We start from the raw sequence: 21,307 nt of genomic DNA on the forward strand, positions 1-21,307 counted from the left end.
CTGCAGAAGACTTTTGGATTCCCTTTTATGTTGGCCGTCAGTCCATAGTCATATTTCTCTTTGCCTCTCATTTCCTTTTTCTCTTCCCCTCTGAACTCCCTAATTTCGGCCTGGTGAATGAGAGCATAAAAAAGTTAGCATTTCATTCAGCCGGAAACAGAAAGTTACTGGTTGATTAATGGCGATTTGAACAAGCATTCGTCTTTTTTACAGAGTTTAATGAGTGTTGCGAAATTAATATAGTGAACTAGAATTCCTGATGGGGAACCGCTTCAGATATCACATTACTGCCCACACTGGGAAAAAGGATACTTCCGAAACTTTGACAACACATAGCAGGTCCCGCTGCAAAGTCACAGCTTGCCAGCTATTCCGGAATTTGGAGCCTGGACAGGGAGTTAAACGCTGGACCTTCAGCTCACTGCCCACTTTAAAAGTCTGATACTCTACCGACTGAGCTACCCAGGCTCGATACTACATAAGCTCCCATCGTGCATATTCATGGGAGGCCTCTGAATCATCCCTGCAGCCGGCGAGCAAGGGTGAGGTCCGTTTTATAAAATTCTCAGCAACGTGTTGAGGAGAATCCTTGTTCCTGTTGAACATGATGTAAGAAACATGGACAGTGAACGCGTGAGTTTACAATTCTTCTTGTTTGTGCCAAATGTCTTGTCATTCGTTAGCACCAATTAAAATAACACTTTACCCAGCGGCACAAAAGCTGAACTTGTCCCACACGGGAGCTGGAAAAGGCCTCTCGACCTGTCAGCGTATTAACATCTGTAAGCTGAATAATTTCAACCGTTTCACAGTGACACCAGGCAGCATATTTCCCTTCCAAATTTTCCCCACACGAAACTTCCAACCGATGAATATCGGCTTAACGAAAAGAAGAATTGTTTGTTTGGTTCTTCAGATTTAAAGATCTCGTACCGGCCCCTTTGCCATGTGAGCTGCCGCTAAAAGTCCCCTCTCCCCCTATGAACAAGTAAACTGGCACCTGCTATTGCAAGACGGCAGACCAGAGGAACCCAAGAGCTCCCATGGGAACACTAAGAAGTAGACGCGTTATTGAACATACCAGTTGTACCTTGAACTCCAGTCAAAATGTTCGGAGTAAAAGGTTTGATTGTTTTAGAAGACGCTCGAACTCACAACCTGGTCATTTCTGGAGCCCATACTGCTATAAATAAGTAACGCACGCTTAACAATTGGGCAACACGAGAGCAGCGAACAACCGACAGCATAAGCGCTCCTGACAAACAGCTTCATTTTCGGTCTCTCAATTATCACTTCGAGATCTTTCTCAAACAGAAGCCTCCAATCAAGATGCGCTTCATTGAATAACAATTCTTAAATCAAGAGAGTTTTGATCGATCATGACTAAAGCATGTACAATTTCCTCACTTGTTCCTTTCAATCCCCTGGGATGGTAAACATCAGGTCGTGGAGATTTGTCTATCTTTAGCCTAATTATTTTCTCCATTGCCATTATTTTACTAAAACGAAACCCCTTGATTTGTTAACAGTTTTCCTAGTGTCTCTGCTATGTTAGCCTCATCCATTTCTGTGACGACCGATGCAAAGTAAAAATTTAGCAACTCTGCCATTTCCTGATTTTCAATTACAATATCACCTCCATCTGTCTTCAAGCGGCCCACATTACTCCAAGCCTCCCTTCGTTCTCTTAATATATTTGGAAAAACCTTGAGAGTTGTCCTCATTTTCCCTCACAAGTTTTTCTCCTTTTCCCTTTTTGCTCCTCTTACGATTTTTTAGTTTCAGCACCACAATAAACAACACTTCGCTGTGAAGTTCGGCTCAATAGTTCTCCAATGTCAGAGCGAGAATTGTCTGATCCCCGAATTTATTTAATGTAACAAATACAATCACACATAATCATCCGTGTATCAACGCACTGATGGATACACAAAGATAAACACAGCGAGAAATCCGGTTAGTGTCGGAATGCACAGGTGAACAGACAAGCGAAACAGACAAAGATGAAACGGCCTGAACCCCAACAGTGAAGTGTCGCTGATAGATATTAATGAGAGGAGGTGGAGACAAAGTGTCATCAATTGGCGCTGTGGCTTAGTTGGTTAAAGCGTCTGTCTAGTAAACAGACGATCCTGGGTTCAACTCCCAGCAGTGCCTTGTGCAGCTGGTTATTTTACCTAATTTGTGGAATTGAGCGACAAAATAACACTGTGGTGTTTGTTCAGTCGGAAACGGACAACCGAATGACTGTTCAAAAACGCCCTTTCATTGTACAGACAGACCTCTCATAGAATGTGTCTGTAACACTTTAATTTAAAGACACGTTCTTGTTTCTGGGCTCGTTGGGGTCGGGGTGTATTTCGCGATTTGAGGTTCAAACCCGGAAGTAGTCCTAATTTGGAACTGGATTTGTGATCTTGACCTGCGGTGCAAACGTTTGCAAAGAGGGAAAGGAAGTCCCCAAATCACTCCACCTGAATCGCCAGGCCCGGATGAAATACATCCCAGGCTGTTAACAGAAGCAAGGAAGGAAATATCGGAGGCTCTGACCATCATTTTCCAATCCTCCCTGGCTGCAGGTGTGATGCCGGAGGATTGGAGGACTGCTGAAGTTGTACCGTTGTTTGAAAAGGGAGAAAGGAAGAGATCGAATTATTGCAGGCCAGTCAGCCTAACCTCGGTATTGAGCACAATTCTGGGGGAAAGTATTAATCTTCATTTAGAAAGGGATGGATTAATGAAGGGCAGTCAGCATGGATTTGTTAAGGGAAGGTCGTTTGAATTGAATTTTTTTGGAGGTATCAAGGAAGGTGGATGAGGGTAGTGCGTTTTTTGTCGTCTACATAGATTTTCGCGAGGCTTTTGACAAAGTCCTACATGGCAGATTGGTCAAAAGTGTAAAAGTCCATTGGATCCAAGGGAAATTGGCAAGTTGATCCAAAATTGACTTAGTGGCAGGAAGCAATGGTCGACGGGTGTTTTTGTGACTGCAAGGCTGTCTCGAGTGGGGTTCCGCAGGGATCCGTACTAGGTCGCTGCTTTTCGTAGCACAGATCATTGATTTGGATTTAAATGTACGGGGTATTATTAACAATTTTGCAGAAGATGCAAAAATTGGTCGTGTGGTTGATGGTGAGGAGGGAAGCTGTGGACTGCAGGAAGATATCAGTGGAATGGACAGGTGGATAGAATAGTGGCAAATGCAATTCAATCTGGAGAATGAGGTAATGCATTTAGGGAGGGCAAACAAGGCAAGGGAATACACAATAAATATTGAACCTAATTTGCCATTTACACGCCCATTTTGCAAGTTTACTGACGTCTTCCTGTATTTTTCGCATTTTTCCTTTGTATTAACTACAGCTGCCAATTATGTGCTGACTGTCAATTTTGAAATTGTATTTCCGATTCCGATGACTAAATCATTAATGTAAGTTGTGAACAACAGTGGTCCCATCACCGATAAATTGTGAACAACAGTTGTCCCACCACCGATAAATTGTGAACAACAGTTGTCCCACCACCGATATATTGTGAACAACAGTGGTCCCAGCACCGACAAATTGAGAACAACAGTGGACCCAGCACCGACAAATTGAGAACAACAGTGGTCCCAGCACCGATAAATTGTGAACAACTGTGAACCCAGCACCGATAAATTGTGAACAACCGTGAACCTGACGATACCGGATTTCTTTACCCTTCGTCTGGTTCAGCAATAACTGATGAGAATAACACTTGAAAGTTTAACACAATTTATTAGCTGCAGCTGACCTTATCTATAGAATTGATTTCAACTCTTGACAGAGTCTGGTCAATCTCATAGAGCAGGCAAAATTACATAGGCAGATCCACACAATTATACATTTTCAGAGTGGGGAGGGACATGAGTGGCAAGGGGTTAAAACCAATCATAAGCTGAGTCTTGGCAAGCCATGCAAACTGACATAATGACCGACCACTCACAGGTAATACTTGTTCATGCGTATGCCAAGGAAAAGGGAGGCGACCTTATCTCTGGCTTGGGATGTGTTTTGACCTTGCCTGCAAAGGGAGATCCATTCAATAATGCAGCTGCATGAGAACTCCTTATACTAGAATTCAACTTTATCATACCTCTTTGCTTGATTAACACAAGGCAGGCTTATACATAAAGAAAATCAATAACGTAAACAGGTGGTCAAAGAAGAAGCTCATTGTTTCTAATTCTAGCTAGCAAAATGGGCTACTTATATTAACCATTGGTTCACCACACTGCTACTTCGCTATGGAGGTATCTCACTATAAACCACTAAAAGCTTACCCCATATGCATTTTTATTAAAAGTGCGCCCCGTATGCATTCTCAAACCCAGCACTGATAAATTGTGAACAACAGTAATCCCAGCACCGATAAATTGTGAACAACAATGGTCGCAGCACCGATAAATTGTGAACAACAATGGTCGCAGCACCGACAAATTGTGAACAACAGTGATCCCAGAACCGATAAATTGTGAACAACAATGGTCGCAGCACCGACAAATTGTGAACAACAGTGGTCCCAGCACCGATAAATTGTGAACAACAATGGTCGCAGCACCGACAAATTGTGAACAAAAGTGGTCCCAGCACCGATAAATTGTGAACAACAATGGTCGCAGCACCGACAAATTGTGAACAACAGTGGTCCCAGCACCGATAAATTGTGAACAACAATGGTCCCAGCACTGGTAAATTGTGAACAACAGTGATCCGAGAACCGATAAATTGCGAACAACAATGGTCGCAGCACCGGTAAATTGTAAACAACAGTGGTCCCAACACCGATAAATTGCGAACAACAGTGGTCCCAGCACCGGTAAATTGTGAACAACAGTGTTCCCAGGACATTTGACCTTGAACTGCATTTGAAACTTCTGCATAAAATGAAATGACGTCCCCAAATCGCCCCACGTGGCTCTCAAACGCAATGGGAAGAAGTTCAATGCGAACAATCAGGAATTTAAAGGCAACTCAACGACCTGCACTTTCTTTCAATAAGTTTTGTTAGCCATTATATTTGACCGTGAAATCGCTCTCGGCTTTCATCTTGCTGAAGCAGAGTGTTGCCGCTTTGTATCTGCGAGCATGTCGGTGACGTGTTTAGCTTTGACACTGATCGCTTCCAATTTGTAAAATTTCACCAAGCGTCAGCGAAATGAAACCGAGAATCGAATTGTAAGTGATGAATTGAAGGGATTGGTGCTCCAAGCAGATCTGGAAAATGCACAGTGCGGTCGGTCAGGAGTTCGAAATCCACCCTCCAGCCACTCACCAATCATATTAACTGAGCTTTACTCTGGCCCAGTGTCACCGCACTGAAAGCGAGTATTTCTCCGGCATGTTTTTCTTCATAGTTGCTGGTTTAAGAGTGAAGACCGGCTGTTTGGATTTTCATTCCTACAAGCTTCAACCATTCATTTTGGACTGACTGTAGACAGTTGTTATATTGGTCGCTGCAAACTCAAAGTTTAGCCCAATTAATTATTGGTTTAGCAGGTGACCTCTTCACCTGTCTAGTTGGTGCTGTCGGTTTGCACGGAAGTTTGATGGTTCGAGCTCTTATTTGATTTTTCCTCAGGATTCTTCGCCTCAAAGTTCCAGGGTTTCAATGTATGTTTTGGAAGCAAGAAAATCACAATTCTCCTTGGCAGACAAGCCCAGGAAAGGCCAGAAGGGAGGCCGCACTTGCTGCAGGAGAGCTGGTTCGCTGTGACATGGAGATTTCTGTCGTGAGCGAGACCAGACTGTTCCTATGTTCAGAGAATAAATGTCACACCTTTTATGTTGGAAAAGCAAAACGGTGGGGATTTTTGTATCAGATGTTGCTCGTTGCGTTACTTTCATCTTGATCGTAGAACCGGTTTGGGCGTTCCTGTGATCAACGGCGACAATTGCCGATTCATTTTAAATTTAACAACAGCTGCACTGAGCTTTTAATCATACCCTTAAGATACAGTCTGTAAAATGATGAAATTTGATCATCTGCAAAGCATAAAAATCTGATTAAAGTTTTGACTGTCTCTCGGTCACCACGTCAACATCTCCTTCAGTATGAAATAGAAAGTTATCGTTTGATTAATGGTGAATAAAACAGTCATTCATCTACCAACAGGGTTTAATTAGTTTCATGTAATTAATTTAATAACTTTTGCTAAAGTTAATTCGCTGACTTGGAATCGAACTCATGCGTTGTTGGGAGCATTAAATTCTCACCATCAGTCCATCGGGGAGCGCCCAAGATTGCGCACGGAACACAGCAGAACTGGTAAGATTTACTTTTCTTTCACTCTTGCGTGATTCATTCAGCTCTGTGTTTATTTTCCGGCCTCTTATCTCTCCCTTCTTTTCAGCTTCTGACTGCGGATATTCTTGTGGTTAAATATGAATAATATAGAATATCTCACAGCCCCAGTATATGTGCTCCTTCTCTGTACAGTTCTGTACAAAATCAAACTGTACTTTTATAACGACGGTGTCTCTCCTTCACCCCCGACAGAAGCAGGAGGAGATGCCACTTTAAACTGCCAGTTGCTTCAAATGATTCATGATGGACCTGCGTGGCCTTGCAGTTTTCCCAGGAGCTGCATTCAGGTTCGTGAATTTTGGAAATGGAAACATGTCCATCAGCAGCTTGTGGGAGTATTTTACCTCACTTTCCATTTCATGTACATGCCTAGTTGCACTTGGTGCTGTCATTGCCTGAACATCACCTTCTGTCGCGATAGTAGTTTGAACAGAAAATGCCATTTTTTTGCGAGCAGCTTGTCTCGCACGATAATGACCTGAATTACAAAGAGGCAAGTGGGAAAGGCCGCGTTGGGCTGCTTGTTCGCACCAAAGAATTTTCAGCGTTTCTTTGTGGTCTAGTGTTTAGATTCGATCATCACCATGGCAACGGTTCGATTGGTGTCTGTCTCAACACTCGCATTTAAACACTCTACCATAAGTGCACTGTACTCAAATTGCTGATTTTTTTCACTGTGAGGTCGAAGAGACATAAATGTGTGGACAATAGCTCCGAATACATCAACTGGGTTGCACCTTTGCTTCTCCCCCCGTCTCAGTCTTTCCATCTTTACCCTTCTCTGCTGGTGTTGCAGGTTCGATCATCCTTGGCCGTTCAAGAAAACCTGAGAAGTCCATCAGGGGAAAATTCAGAGAGTCAAGAGACAGGGACAGGGAGAGATTAAAGTATAGAAACAAATCGGATAAATATCAAGCTTTGCGAATGAGCAGAATTTAAGATGGAGCTTGGTAGAGATCCTTTCACTTGCCGTGCAACTCTGCAAGAGACCATTGGCTCCGAATTAAAAGCATTTGCCACGCTGGATCATCTCTCTGAGGGAGGGAACACGGTCCGTCAACTCCAGTCCTTATTTGTTTGATCATTGAACAAATCGATAAGAAATAGCGCTACGAGCAGGATTTGAACCTGCGCGGGAAAACCCCATTAGATTTCGAGTCCAGCGCCTTAACCACTCGGCCATCGCAGCTATGCAAAAACAGAACAGCTACTGCTACCAAAAGGGTGAAACCAGTGCAGAATTCGGTGCAACCCATCGTCGATCGGCCATCCTGCGATCCATCCAATCACTTTTTCTATTCCGATGGACAGCAATGTGAAGTTGTACACGAACTATTTCATATCAACAATATTAGCCTCTCTTTACCACATTCGTTTTGAATGTGCGACTTGTCATGCCAAGTGAGACTTTTCAGAATTAATTTCTCGAAAGTTACATTGTTGTCTGTCTCGGCATCCGCAGATTATCCACTCGACCATAAGTATAACAGTGACGACACTTCAAAAATACCTCATTGGCTGTACAGCGCTTTGGGAGGTCTTGAGGTCGTGAAAAGCGCTTTATAAATACAAGACTTTCTTTCTTTTTATACTGGAATAAAATTACTGATGTTTTCACTATGAGGACGAAGAGACATTAATGTGTAGATATTATCTGCGAGTTCATCATCTGGGTTGGATTTTTAGTTTTCCTCCCGTCTCAGTCTTTCGATCTTTACCGTTCTCTGCTGGTGTCGCAGGTTCGATCAGCTTTGGCCGTTCAAGGCTGCCTGAGAAGTCCATCAGGGGGAAACACAGAGAGGCAGAGACAGAGAGAGATAGAGAGATAAAAGTATCGAAAAAACCTAACGTCAAGTTAGCAGCATTTACGATGGAGATTGGGAGATATGGAATCATAGAATCGTCACTGCACAGAAGGAGGCCATTCGGCCCATCGAGCCTGTGCCAGCTCTCTTTAAGTGCAATCCAGATCGTCCCATTCCCCCGTTCTTTCCCCGTATACCTGCAAATATTTTCCCTTCAAATACTTATCCAATTCCTCTTAGAAACAAGAATTAAATCTGCTTCCACCACCCTTTCAGGCGATGCATTCCAGATTATATCTACTCGCTGGTTTAAAAAGTTTTTCCTCATATCGCCATTGGTTCTTTTGTCAACCACCATAATTCTGCGTCCTCTGGTTCTTGACCCTTCCGCCAACGGGAGCAGTTTCTCTTTATTTACTTTATCTAAACCCATCATGATTTTGAACACTTCTATTAAATCTCCACTCAACCTTCTCTGCTCTAAGGGAACAACTCCAGCTTCTCCAGTCTACCCACGTAACTGAAGACCTCATCCCTGGAACCATTCCAGTAAATGTTTCTGCACCCTCTCTGACGCCTTCACATCCTTTATAAATTGCGGTGCCCAGTTTTGGACAGTTGTGGATTATTGTGAAGATCCCTTCACGTATCTTGATATTTGGCAAGAGACCACTGGGCTCCCAATTAAAAGGATCTGCCGCGGTGGAGTATCTCTCTGAGGGAAGGAATTGCTGCCCGTTATCTCCAGATCATATTTATTTGAGCATTGAACAAAACTTTACACAATAGCGCCGATAGCACGATTCCAACTTCTGCCGGAATACCCCATTGGATTTCAGATCGAACGTCTTTACCACTCGACTCCCGCAGCTGCGAGCGCCTTTGATGCACGGCTGTAATTCAGAATGCACAGGTTACTCACAGGAGATTTGTGAGACTATATGTTTTTTCAGACAGGTTTCCAATTGGACATATGCAGCTGCTACCGAGATTAAAATTCTCACCTGCCACCCGAGGAGACGGGGATTGATTCCCGGCCGATTAAGGTGCATTTTCATTCTGCACCTATGAGATCGCCTGAAAAGGGATACATTCACATTCAGCTTCAATCTGCACACCACGTTGAGAAATTTTCCTTTCCCGATGTGGTGTTGCGTCAACAAACCCTCTGCATTCGTGCCACTAAACGTCAAACATGGTCTGGAATTACGTCAATCCTGTCTTCTACAACGCTGAAAAAATGTGGAAAACAAATGAGTGAATTTCCACTGAAAATTTTGACACAGGAGGGCTCGTCCGGGAATTTGAAACCCGGACTTCTCACATATCAATTAGTGAAATGCCCAAAGTGAAAACAATAATCCGAGACCAACGAGCCGCCAGTAACACAGCCGTGCACCCAGTCGAAAGTTTCCCTGCTCCCCACAACAGATCGCCTATCCTTTTAGACCGATCTGTCCATCCAATCATAGAATCATAGAATGGTTACAGCACAGAAGGAAGTCAATTCGGCCCATCCAGACCGTGTCATCTCTTTGTAAGTGCAATCCAGTTAATCTCATTCCCCAGCTCTTTCCACGTGGCCCTGCAATGTTTCCCTTCAATTATGTATCCAATTCCTTTTTGATAGCCACGATTGAATCTGCTTCCACCGTTTCAGGCAACACATTCTAGATCATAACCACTCGCTGCATAAAAAAGTTTTACTCATTTCGCCTTTGGTTTCTTTTGCCAATCACCTTAAATCTATGTCGTCTGGTTCTCGACCTTTCTGCCAATGGGAACAGCTTCTCTTTATTTACTTTTTTCTAAATCCTTCATGATTTTGAACACTTCTATCAAATCTCCTCTCAACCGACTCTGCTCTAAGAACAATCCCAACTTCTCCAGTCTGTCCACAAAACTGACGTCCCTCATCCCTGGAACCATTCCAGTAAATCTTTTCTGCATGCTCCCTGAGGCCTTCACATCCTTCCTAAAAGGCGGTGCCCAGAATTGGACACAATAATCTGGTTGTAGCCGAATCAGTGTTTTATAAAGGTTCAACATAACTTTCTTGATTTTGTACTCTATGCCTCTATTTATAAAGCCCAGGACCACTTTCTCAGCCTGTCCTGCCACCTTCAAAGATGTGTGCACATATGGCCCCAGGACTCTCTATTCCCGCACCTCATTTAGAATTGTATCATTTATTTTATATTGCCTCTCCTCATTCTTCCTGCCAAAATATATCACTTCGCACTTCTCTGCATTAAATTTTATCTGCCATGTGTCCGCCCATTCCACCAGCCCGTCTGTGTACTCTTGAAGACTATTATTATCCTCTTCACTGTTTACTACAATTCCTAGTTTTGTGTTATCTGTGAATTTTGAAATTGTTCCTGTACGGACAAGTCCAAATCATTAATATATATCAAAAAGCAGTGGTCCTCGTCCAGACCCATGGAAAACAACACTGTCTACCTTCCTCCAGTCCGAAAAAAAATACGTTCACCACGACTGTCTGTTTCCTGTCATTTATCCAATTTAGTATCCATGCTTTTATTCCATGGACTTCAATTTTGCTGACAAGCCTATTATGTGGCACTTTACTTCATCGAAAAACTCAATCAAGTTAGTGAAACAAGATTTGCCTTTCACAAATTCGTGTTGGCTTTCCTTTATTAATCTACACTTGTCGAACTGGCTGTTATTTTTATCTCATATTTATCGTTTCCTAAAGCTTCTCTACCACCGAGGTTTAACTGACTGGCCTGCAGTTGCTGGGTTTATCCTTGCACACGTTTTTAAAAAGGGAGTAACATTTGAGATTTTCCAGTCGTCTGGCACACCCCCATATCTCCGGACCGTGTGACTTACCCACTTTAAGTACAGCCAGCCTTTCTAGTACCTCTTCTTTATCAATTTTTATCCCATCCAGCATCTCCAAGACCTCCGGTTTTACTGACTCTGGCAGCTTCTCCTTCCTTGGTGAAGACAGATGCAAAGTACTCATTTAATACTTCAGCCTTGCCCTCTGCCTCCGTGCATGCATCTGCTTTTCTGGCCCCGAATCTTAATTTGGATTCCGATGTGGTGCAATGTCAAGTTGCACACTAACTATTTCAAGTCAACAATATTTGTCACGTTTCATCAAATTCATTTATGGTGCATTTTCTTACAATGAAAACACGCATTGAAATCGGGGATATTGTATCGTCCCTTGGGGGTCATCGGACCACCAAATTTTGGGTTAAGAGCCGAACGCGCTAAATGATTGTACCAGAGAAAAACATCACATCGCATGATTAACAACATTAATATTTCACCGAGCGAAAGCTTGTGGTTGCAGTAACCAGTGAACGTTATTAAATTAATTCATGAAACTAATGAAATTCTGTGAAAGTTGAATAATTGTTGTAACCGATAACTTTATGCTGCAGAATCACGGAAATACTAACATGGATAATGAAACTTTAAATAAGTTTTTGTGCTTTGTATGTGATGCACTTTCACCGTTTTCCACTTTCCAGACTGCATTTTAAGGGTCTGGTTTCAAATGTTGATAGTTTACGACACCTGGAATTTGGTACAGCCGTTGTTAAAGTTAACAGGAAGGAACAAGAATTGTCCCTTCTCCAAGCACAAGTTGACGCCTGGGGGTTTATCCGAAGCAAGTTCCTCAATACTCTGTTTTTATGCGGGAACTGAAATCGAGCTTTTTCGCGTAAAAGGCGAACATGATAAGCACGACACGACGGAAACCTCAGCACACGATTTTGGCAGTACCTCAGGGTCCTGCCCACTGGTTTAACAGCGGAGCAGTGTTTCAGGGGTGGGCTTTTCACTGTTCAGAACATAATTATCACCAGAATTAAATTTGTCGCATTAAAGTGCTCCTTATCTGTTAATTTCTATTTATACCCTTGCCAGTTTTATGCAGAAACAAGTAACAATGTTTAAGGGATGTGGTGTGTTCAATGTTCCTGCAATAACCGTATGACGCAATGTGAGAAGTGAAACACAGACCACCCAATGCGTGCCCCAAACCGATTGACGTAAAAAATAAAAATGGCCTGTTAGGTCAGTTGGTTGGAGCGTGGTACTAATAACGCCAAGGTCGCGGGTTCGATTCCCGTATGGGCCATTAGTAATTAATGATATTACTTTAGTGACTTTGAAAATCCGGACTTGAGTGACACGGAAATTCACGCAAAAAGTCAGAGGAAATTGTATTTGAAATAGCATTCATTGCAATGTTTGATATATCTTTGCCCCTGGGACGGAGAAAAAAAATCTTTCTGTTCATTCTTCATTTATCCTTCTTTTCTCACTCACCTTTCCGTCTCTCCATCTCTTTCCGTCGGTCTCTTTTCCCATCTCTCCATTTTTTTCCATTTCCGGAACCATTTTTCCAGGTATGCTTTCTGACAAACATTATAACCTGTGTCACTCAGTGTCCGGGTATGTTTACTAACACACATTGCAATCTGTGTCACTCAGTATCCGGGTATGTTTACTGACACACATTACAATCCGTGTCACTCAGCATCCGGGTATGTTTACTGACACACATTATAATCCGTGTCACGCAGTATCCGGGTATGTTTACTGAAAAACATTACAATCTGTGTCACTCAGTATCCGGGTATGTTTACTGACACACATTACAATCTGTGTCACTCAGTATCAGGGTGTGTTTACTGACACATATTACAAACTGTGTCACTCAGTATCCGGGTGTGTTTACTGACACACATGACAATCTGAGTCACTGAGTATCCGGGTATGTTTACTGACACACATTACAATCTGAGTCACTGAGTATCTAACAATGTGAAGCAACGAGTTTTATTCCCGCTGTGATATCTCTCTGTCGGTTTGCTGATAAACGTTTAACTCGGGGCTTGTTCCCTTTGATGATCACAAGCAGTTAGAAACAGACAGAGCGGAGATGAGGAAAAGGCATCAGTTTCGGAATCAAATGCTTCAAATCACATGTTCGCCGGCGCTGAGAGAGGCAAAAAACAGAGAAAAATGCAGAAAGAAATAAAGCGAAATAAAGATGCTATCAATATTTCTCATCCTTGATGCTTCTCTACTCCTTCCCCAAGCCTCCAGCGCCGGTTAAAATTTCTGTGTAAATTAATGCGAGATTCGACCCAAAGAACGAGATCCAAACAACCAAATTTTGCTGAAATTCGGGATTCAACCAGGGACTTTCAAATGTTTGGATTCTCAACTAAGCTATATCGACTCCATCCCAAGTTAGAGTGTATGGCGTTGCTTTGGAAAAAACAAACATAAACCGGGTGGAATTGCCTCTCCCGCTCATTCCTTACCTCGGGGGAATGGGACCCGACCAGATCTCGGAACTCAGGTTATGTTAATGTTCTGCTGATGATATCTTAATATTATCTTGTGTTTGGGCCACTTTTAACCAGGTTCGTGGACACATTCTTCTATCATCCCGTCTCCCAAATCGCGCCTCTCTCTCATTCATTCTTTCATCCATTGAATCCATCAGGTAGCGGGAATCAGAGCTCACCCTCAAACCCCCAACACACAAACCCCCAGTCAATAATTTACACTGTTTATAAACACAAAATGGTAATACACCAGGGGAGACTTCACAGTTAAGGATACGGAGCGAAATACACCAAAGTGTTTATAAACACAGAAAGTGGACACACCAGGGGAGACCACACAGTTTTGGACACGGAGTGAAAAACACTTTAGTTTTCATGAGAAGTTACAGAACACGTAATGTCTGTAAAATTTCCATTCTTTTCCCGGCACTGATGGGCTCTGAAGGGAGAGATGGGCCCGCAGACACTTTGATCCGCACTGATCCCGAGCTGCAGGTGAATTGAAATAAATTTCAATCAGTAGCAGCGAGCGGTTGGAGAGAGATCAAGGTCCAGAATCAAGGAGGACATTTCTGATACTGCCCTTGAATCTAATTTATATCAAATACTCCTTGAACTCTCTGCCGGGGGAATTTGGAACTGAGGATCGCTTGTGAAATCAGCCTAAAGATAAAAACACAAACCACCCGAAGTGGGGCTCGAAACCACGAGCCTGACAATAGAAAACTCAGCACAGGCCTGGGACATTCCTGCTCTGTGGGGCTCAGTGCCACTCCGGTGAGATCAGGAAACGCACCCCAGAACGGAAACTGTGCTTTTCCTGCTTTGTTTGGAGCAGGCGAACGGCATCTGCCCAGTGTGACTGCGTCGATGAGTTTACAGCTCTGATGGGTAATTGAATTCCTTCCCACAGTCCCCACATTTCCACGGTATCTCCGTGGTGCGGGTGTCCTTGTGTCTCTCCAGGTTGGACGATCAGTTGAAGCCTCGTCCACACGCAGGACACGTGTACGGTTTCTCCCCGCTGTGAATGGTGCGGTGTTTTTTCAGACTGTGTAACTGGTGAAAGCTCTTTGCACAGTCAGTGCATTGGAACGCTCTCACTCGGGTGTGTGTCTCGGTGCTTTTCCAGTCACACTGATGTTTGAATTCTTGTCCCACAGACAGAAAAGACAAACATTTCTCCTTCCACATTCAAAGGTCGATGATATTCAGGTCCTGGTGAATCGAGTGACTCTGTCAGATCTTGATGTGATCTTTGGTTTGAATTTCCCGTCTGCAAATCCTCCCCTTCTGACACCCTGTAAAAGTTTACAAAAGTCATCACTCTAAATAAAGGATCGAAATTTGGAACAGACAATTCCAGTTTCTATGGAACTTTCCATCCTCTCTTTTCCGCCAAAGCCGTAAATCCCCGTCCCACACACTCTCCCTCCTCCCTGTGCTGAAATACAAACCCATCCCACCATCTCCAATATTTCTTCCCTCCACTCCCAGTTTTCTCCCTCCCTCTCCTCTGATTGGGTTCAGTTCCACACCCGCTGTGGGCAGAGTGAGAATAAAATAAATGAGTCAATGATTTTCTTTCCTGGTCACTGGGACCCTGAAGCCCCGCCCACTCTTTGTTCCCGGTCACTGGGACCCTGAAGCCCCGCCCACTCTTTGTTCCCGGTCACTGGGACCCTGAAGCCCCGCCCACTCTTTGTTCCCTGTCACTGGGACCCTGAAGCGCCGCCCACTCTTTGTTCCTGGTCACTGGGACCCTGAAGCCCCGCCCACTCTTTGTTCCTGTCACTGGGACCCTGAAGCCCCGCCCACTCTTTGTTCCTGTCACTGGGACCGTGAAGCCCCGCCCACTCTTTGTTCCTGTGCCAAAATGGCCGCGCATGCGCCAAGATTCCACCATGATTTCCGCTCGCAAGATGGCGGCCAGTCACACTACTTTTCGGACGGCTGCTGGTCGGGCCTGTCACCGAGGTGCAAACACTGTGCCTGTGGACTCGTATTTGTGGCCTCAAGATGCGATCAGGTGCTTCTGAAGCTTCTCCGCCTACCCACAGGTCCCATTCCTCCCCCGTCTTCTCCCGGCCTCCGAATCGCCTCTTCCTCCGCAGTCCTTCGCCACCACTCGCACTGCTCATGCTCAGAGCACGGCCCGGTCCTGCCACTGCGCACGGTTCTCCTGTCGTCATTGATAGGGCACATTCTGAGGCGCGGGGGATTGTGGGGAAATGCCCCGCCATTGAATGCCGGAATTGCCGAACAGAAAATTAATCATTGTCATCCCATCGAGGTTGGTGCCAGGGAGGCAACAAACATAATAAATAAATTATACAGAAACCTGAGTGCTCAGCCCTTCCCCATGGTGCGAGGTAAACTGGCCGCTACTTTTCCGTTCGTAAGTCGCAACTCAGGCCCGACCCGCCCAGTCTGGTTTAATTGCCAATTGTTCTCAAACTCGAATTCAGACCTGTCATTCTCAGGGAAACTGACGAGGTCTCATTTTTTCTGTGCCCTACCCGAGAGCCAGTTAATGGCTTTAATAAGCTGGCAACAATTTTTGCAAAAGTGAAAAGAGGAGAAAATTTCCACGAGCGATGCCTCAATACACAAGGGACCACGAACACTGTGACACCAAATCGAGGGCAACTTACACGGGACACCAAATCCGGGAACAACTTACACTGAGACACCAAATCCAGGGACCACTTACACTTGGACACCAAATCCAGGGACCACTTACACTGGGACACCAAATCCAGGGACCACTTACACTGGGACACCAAATCCACGAAACACTGACACTGAGACACCAAATCCAAGGACACGTGGACAGGGACACCAAATATAGGGACCACTTACACAGAGACACCAAATCCAGGGACCACTTACATTGGGATACCAAATACAGGGATCAGTTGCACAGAGACACCAAATCCAGCGACCACTTATATGGTGACATCCTTTTTGCACCTTCTCCAGTATCTCTATATCCTTCATATAATATGGAGACCAGAACTGTTCACAGTACTCCAAGTGTAGTCTAATCAAGGTTTTATACAAGTTTAACATAACTTTCCAATTCTATCCCTCGAGAAATGAACCCAAGTGCTTGGTTTGCTTTTTTATGGCCTTTTTAACCTGCATCACTAATTTTAGTGATTTGTGTATCTGTGTCCCCAGATCCCATTGCATTTCTATCCCATATAGACTCTTATTGTACAAGCAGTATGTGGCCTCCTTGTTCTTGCGACCAAAATGCTCCACTTCATCCTCATCTTTATTAAAATTAATTTGCCAATTACACCCCCATTCTGCAAGTTTATTAATGTCTTCTTGTATATTCTTGTAGTCTTCATCAGTATCAGCTATAACCCGCCCCAAACTGGTGTCATCCGTAAATTTTGAAATTGTACATCCGATTCCCGAGTCCAAATCGTTTATATAAATTGTGGCCATGATGTGGAGATGCCGGTGATGGACTGGGGTTAACAATTGTAAACAATTTTACAACACCAAGTTATAGTCCAACGATTTTATTTTTAATCCCACAAGCTTTCGGTCCATCAGCGGCATCTCCACATCATAAATTGTGAACAGTGGTCCCAGCACCGATCCTTGTGGAACACCACTTTCCACCTTTTACCAGTCTGAGTAGCGAACCTTAACCCCTAGTTTCTGCTTTAATGCAGTGATCAAGAGAAACGTCTTTACACAGGGAGTTGTGAAACTGTGGAAATCACTTCCAAAGTTCTGTAATGACAAGTGGCCTCATGTTTTTATCCAAGACATCACACAGCCCAGTCATTTACTCCAATTGTTGATGCAATGGTTCAAGCTAAGAGGTGCCAGGTATTGGGAGTAGCAGTAGCAATAAATAAAATCTAAACGTAAGTAAGTACCAATATCGTTCATCTTCATCTATTTCTAGTTTAATAACTTTTGCTGAATGTGGCCCAGGCCAAGTGCCATAATATCGGATCAGGCTCATCATCCAAAATGAGTTTGACAAGCCTAAGATAGACAATGTGAAGCGGATTACCCTCATCCACTAACCCAGCAACTTCTTCAAAAAACTGAAGCAAGTTTGCAAGACACGACCTTCTTTCCCGGAAGCAGTGTTGAGGATCTCTAATGGCGCCTTCTCTTTCCCCGTGGTCATAAACAGCATCTCTTCGGATCCCTTCAAGCATATTCCCTCTGATCGATGTCACACCGATGGGCCTGTCATTCCCTGGCTCTGCTTTGTCCCCTTTAATGAAAATGGGAACTACGTAAGCTATTTTCTAATCTCAGGAGACAATCGCTGACTCTACTGAGCCGTTGAAGATACACGCAAGGGGCTCACAGAGCACCCGTCTCATCTCTTTAATCACCCGTGGGTGAATATCATCGGGACCTGGAGCACAATCTATTTTGAGATTTCGTATTTTATCCAAGATGACATCCCTTTCTATTTTAATATTTATGATGTTATTGTCGACAGCACATCCCACAGCTGGAATCTGAGCATCATCCACAGGAGTGTAGGCTGATGAGAAATAGTCATTTAACAGCTCTGCCATAGCCTGGGAATCTGTCCTGAACTGCCTTTCAGTGGACCTAAACTATCTTGAATGGTCTTCTGACTCCTGACGCAGCTGAAAAGGCGTTTGCTTTTATTACCACAATTGTGCACCTTCTGCTTTTCCAATGATCTCTGAGCTTCTCTAATGGCTGCTTTTGTCTCCCTCGATTGTGGGTGATATTTGACACTATCCTCCTGTAAACTGAATTCATCCTGATCTGACCTGAGTTAAATGTAGGACAGTTCGGGGAGTCAGGAATCATTCACCCTGAGACCTAAACTAACAGGTAAAACCCCAGACGGTTCCTTCGTAAGGTTTCCTCTGGTTCCTCGGCATAAATTTGTCAGGATGCCGAAACCCAGCTTTCTTACAGTCCACACTTGGAGGTCCCATCCTATGAGCCTACAACCTTCAGCAGTGTCAGTGGTGGAGTTCACAAATGAACTGAAACCCTTCGGAATGCGAAAACAATTTTGCGTTTCCAAAATAAAAGGACTGACATTTATTGTGGAAACAGTCTGGTGTCGCTCACTGCAGAAACATCCATGTCAAAGTGAAGCGGCTCTCCTGAAATCTTTGGACCTTGTCTGGCAAGAAGAATTCTGATTTTCGTGATGGCAATCTCAAGTTAAATGTTGGAAGATCGGCCGTGCTCAGCTGGCCATCGAAACCGTGCATTTTTTTGCAGACAAAACATATATTTGAAACGAGGAAATGCGAGACCATGAATCTTAAGGTAAAAGTTTCCCGACCGTCTCTGGGTGGGTTCAAACCACCAACCTTTCAGTTAATAGCCGAACGCGCTAACCGATTGCGCCACAGAGACACGGCACGTTTGTTTTTGAAACATTGATTTAACGAGCTAAAAATTCTGGTTGCCGCGATCAATTTTACCTCTCTCCACCATCAGTTTACTTTTCCAAAATAAAGGGTGTGAAGTTTGCACGAGTGAAAATCTGTGCTGTATTATTTCTGAACATTAAACTCACCTTGCCATTAAACACCTGTATGTTTGAAGTCTTAGTCCCATCGTGGCAGAGAGGATTGATTTTTCGAGCTGTGATTCTGCACCCTCTATTCCAGTAATATTCAGGTTTGGTGAAAATCAGATGAGATGAAACGATCAGGTCCAACCAGCAGGTCTTTGACACTACACGGTGTCTACAAAGTTGTCGCTTGCACTTACAGTGAAGCTGGCGGCAGTTTTCACTCTTAAACCAGTAACTGTGATGTTGAAAGAAAATGTGGCCGACAAACACTCGATTTCCGCGCGGTGACACAGTAAAGTTCAGTTAATGCGATTGCCGATTGGCGAGAGGGTTGATTTAGAACTCCTGTGCGGCTGCGCTTCGCATTGCCCAGATCTGCTTGGAGCGATATTCACTTCAATTTATCACTGACAGGGACAGTTTTATTCAATGTCTCTTTTCTCTGGTAATTGTTGAGATTTCAAAAGTTGAAAACGGCCCGTGCTGACCCCAACCTCGCCACTTACACGCTGACAGATACAATGCGGTCACAGTCTGGTTCATTGAGATGAAAACCGAGAGCGATTTCACAGTCGAATTCAATGCGAACAAAACTCATTTAAAGAAAGTGCAGGTCACAGAGGTGCCTTTAAAGTCCCGAATGTTCGAAGCAGAACTGGAAAATGCGCAATGCAGCCGCACAGAAATTCCAAATGAACTCGACGTGGAGGAAAATGAGTGACAGGAGCAGAAGGAGATACCACGTGAAAGATTTGGACCCGGACCTGCTGCATGAGACTTTAAATGTTGTCCACCTTTAACTGTCGCTCACAGTGTCAGAACTGTCACTGTTATCATTAGCCTTCTTGCACTGCAACTCCTCAATAGCCCCAGGTTATCACAGCATCGCTTTCTTCAAATTGAATCGCAGTGTGAAAAGTTACACGATTTCAAACCCAAGCAAAGGTGTGCGAGATTGGAAGGAGAGTGCGAGTGGAGATCGTGGGCAGGGGGGCAGTGAGATCATCAGCTGAGCATTAAGATATCCCACATACCAAAGAAGCAGGGAGATGAGATCTTTGTGTCTATTTTTCCCGGCATGTGCAAAATCCATCCCTTCTCAATGGCCAGTACCGTTCTTTCCCTCTCGCTCCCTGCTGTCCAGGTCAGGATGGGATTCATGAATTCCCCTGTGTTTTCACCAAGCATCTGATTCACCTGGCAGCTGGAAGAGTGGAGGAAGCGGGAGGGGAAGAAAAGTTTTAAACAGGAGATGCCACGTGAAACGGGCCGAATCGTATGTGTGTCAGTTGCTTCAAATGATCCACGGCAGCCCTGCCTCGCCTCGGAGCTTTCCCAGGAGCTGCATCGATTCGGCCCGTGCGTGCGTGCATTTTGGAAATGGAAACAGAGACATCCGCTGCTTGTGGGAGTATTTCACCTCAATTTTAAATTTCACGCACAGGCCGACCCGCACTCGGTACTGTCATGGCCTGAACAAGTCTTTCGTGTTCTCAAAGAAAATGCCACTTTGTGCGAGCAGGTGTTTGGACTGGACTGCACTGAGCTGAGTCACTGAGGATATTCAATTAATGAAATCAGCACTTCAAACTGAAAAATTCTTCGCTCACTCATCCTGATACATTAGCGTCTTGATTCTTGAATTATTGTTTCATTCATTGCAAAATAGGAACAGGAATAGGCCATTCAGCCCCTCGAGCCTCCAGGTTAATACATACTTCTTGAGGTGGGGTGCCCAGAACTGAATGCAGTCCTCCAGATGGCGTCTCACCAGAGCTCTGTGCAGCTGAAACATAACTTCCACCTCTTTGCATTCGAACCCTCTATAGATAAACGGGGAGAGTGAGAGCTCAAGAGAGAAAGCGAGAGAGAGGGAGAGAGAGCACTATGCATTGGACAAACTTTCTAAAGGAGTTCATTTGAAACCCCACTGAGCTTTCGAACCACTTGCTCTACCGCATCAAAAGTTCATAAGCAGCATATGGGTAATGTGAAATCATATAATTCATAACCGGTTTAGTCGCGCAATGGGTAGCACATCGGACTTTTCGCTCAGAAATTGTGTGTTCGCATCACACCACCGTTAAATTTTAGTTCGTTGATTTCGGAGCTGGGAAGTGAAATTTTGCAGCAAAACCGGAACAGGATCATTAATATCTGTCAAGGAAGGGAAACAGCCCCCATCCACTTCCTCTGATACAAGTGGCTCCAGTCCCACCCGAATTTATAATGCTTAAACCACTCTGAGCTGGATTGGCGAAACACTCTCA

General features: G+C 44.2%; 4 non-coding genes across 4 annotated transcripts; 2 read left to right on the top strand and 2 right to left on the bottom strand.

Moving 5' to 3' along the window:
* Nucleotides 1-2,083: 2,083 nt before the first annotated feature.
* trnat-agu (transfer RNA threonine (anticodon AGU)) lies at nt 2,084-2,157 on the top strand. Its single transcript has one exon. It is a non-coding gene; the product is annotated as a tRNA-Thr (tRNA).
* Nucleotides 2,158-7,434: 5,277 nt separating this feature from the next.
* Nucleotides 7,435-7,516, bottom strand: trnas-cga (transfer RNA serine (anticodon CGA)). The gene has a single exon. It is a non-coding gene; the product is annotated as a tRNA-Ser (tRNA).
* Nucleotides 7,517-12,184: 4,668 nt separating this feature from the next.
* On the top strand, nt 12,185-12,258 carry trnai-aau (transfer RNA isoleucine (anticodon AAU)). The gene has a single exon. It is a non-coding gene; the product is annotated as a tRNA-Ile (tRNA).
* Nucleotides 12,259-18,800: 6,542 nt separating this feature from the next.
* trnan-auu (transfer RNA asparagine (anticodon AUU)) lies at nt 18,801-18,874 on the bottom strand. The gene has a single exon. It is a non-coding gene; the product is annotated as a tRNA-Asn (tRNA).
* Nucleotides 18,875-21,307: the final 2,433 nt, after the last annotated feature.

Source organism: Heptranchias perlo, chromosome 20, assembly GCF_035084215.1.
Source record: "Heptranchias perlo isolate sHepPer1 chromosome 20, sHepPer1.hap1, whole genome shotgun sequence".
Lineage (NCBI taxonomy): Eukaryota > Metazoa > Chordata > Chondrichthyes > Hexanchiformes > Hexanchidae > Heptranchias > Heptranchias perlo.